Source organism: Peromyscus maniculatus, chromosome 12 (genome assembly GCF_049852395.1).
Source record: "Peromyscus maniculatus bairdii isolate BWxNUB_F1_BW_parent chromosome 12, HU_Pman_BW_mat_3.1, whole genome shotgun sequence".
Lineage (NCBI taxonomy): Eukaryota > Metazoa > Chordata > Mammalia > Rodentia > Cricetidae > Peromyscus > Peromyscus maniculatus.
Window position 1 is genome coordinate 55,900,757 of NC_134863.1, and position 1,868 is coordinate 55,902,624.

The following is a 1,868-nucleotide window of genomic DNA, read 5'->3' on the forward strand; positions in this document are numbered from 1 at the left end:
CTCTGGAATGCTAGGATTAAAGGCATGTGGTACCATATTTAATATTGTGGCTGTTCTGTTTTTTGACCCCAGATAAGTTTATTAGTGTGCACAATATTTTGGGGAACACAATACCACCACATTAGCCTCCAGTACCCACATGACAACTTGTGACCTTCTATAACTCCAGTACCAAGGAGTCTAGGTACCTTCTGAACTTAAAGGGACCAGAGGTGCACACAGTGAACTTACATGCTTGCAGGCAAAACATTCACTCATATAAAAATAAAACATAGGCTCTCTGCTCCTCCCTATTCCAGAGACAACTGCATCTTTTCATGTAGTGCCAGCCTCGTTCCTGAGACACAATGGTGAAGGTCGGAGTGAACAGATTTGGCTGAATTGGACACCTGGTTACCAGGGCTGCCTTCCAATCTTATAAAATTGAAATTGTTGCCATCAATGACCCCTTCATTGACCTCAACTACATGGTCTACATGTTCCAGTATGATTCTAACCATGGCAAATTCAATGGTACTTGTCATCAATGGGAAGGCCATCACCATCTTCTAGGAGCAAGATCTAGCCAACATCAAGTGGGGTGAGGCTGGTGCTGAGTATGTTGTGGAGTCTACTGGTGTCTTCACCACCAGGAGAAGGCTGGGGCCCACTTGAAGGGTGGGACTAAAAGGGTCATCATCTCTGCCCCTTCTGCTGATGCCCCAATGTTTGTGATGGGTTTGAACCATGAGAAATATGGCAATTCACTCAAGACTGTCAGCAATGCTTCCTGTACCACCTACTGCTTAGCCCCCCAGCCAAGGCCATCCATGACAACTTTGGCATTGTGTAAGGACTCATGACCACAGTCCATTCCATCACTGCCACCGAGAAGACTGTGGATGGCCCCTCTGGGAAACTGTGGCGTGATGGCCATGGGGCTGCCCAGAACATCATCCCTGTATCCACCGGTTCTGCCAAGGCTGTGGTCAAGGTCATCCCAGAGCTGAACAGGAAGCTCATGGGCATGGCCTTCGGTGTTCCTACCCCAAATGTGTCTGTCATGGATCTGACATGCCGTCTGAAGAAACCCGCAAAACATGATGACATAAGAAGGCCTTGAAGCAGGCATTGGAGGGCCCACTAAAGGCATCCTGGGCTACACTGAGGACCAGGTTGTCTCCTGCAATTTTAACAGTGACCCTCACTCTTCCATCTTGGATGCTGGGGCTGGCATTGCTCTCAATGACAACTCTGTGAAGCTCATTTCCTGGTACGACAATGAATAAGACTACAGCAACAGGGTGGTGAGCCTCATGGCCTACATGGCCTCCAAGGAGTAAGAAGCCCACCCTGGACCACCCTCCACAGCAAGGACAGCAAGAGAGATACCCTTAGCTGCTGAACAGTTCCTGTTCTATTTCAGAGCCCGGCTTAGGGAGCCCTATTCTCTTGAATACCATCAATAAAGTTCACTGCATCCATAAAAAAAATATTAAAGCCTTAAAATTTATAACTTTTCAATTTCTGTATAACATATAATATGTTTATTTTTTATTTCCCCCTCTTACTAAATATAGATTCTTTTATCATATATAATTCCCTTTACTCCTCCCAGTTCCTCCCCACCTCGTCTCTCATCTGGATCCACGCTCCCTTTCTTTCTCTCATTAGACAATAACACAGTTCAAAGAGATAACAAAAAAAATAACAAAATAAAACAAACAAAATGTAGCAAACCCCATCATATTAAAGTTGGACACGGCAAGCCAATAGAAAAATAAAAGAGCCCCTAGAGAAGGCACAAGGATAAGAGACCCAATCATTTACACATGTAAGGGTCCCATGAAGGTATGAAATTGAAAGCTATAGTAAACATGCAGAGGCTC

General features: G+C 45.1%; 1 pseudogene; it reads left to right on the plus strand.

The window, feature by feature from the left end:
• Positions 1-347: 347 nt before the first annotated feature.
• Positions 348-1,337, plus strand: LOC107402963 (glyceraldehyde-3-phosphate dehydrogenase pseudogene; annotated as a pseudogene).
• The last annotated feature ends 531 nt before the right edge of the window (positions 1,338-1,868 follow it).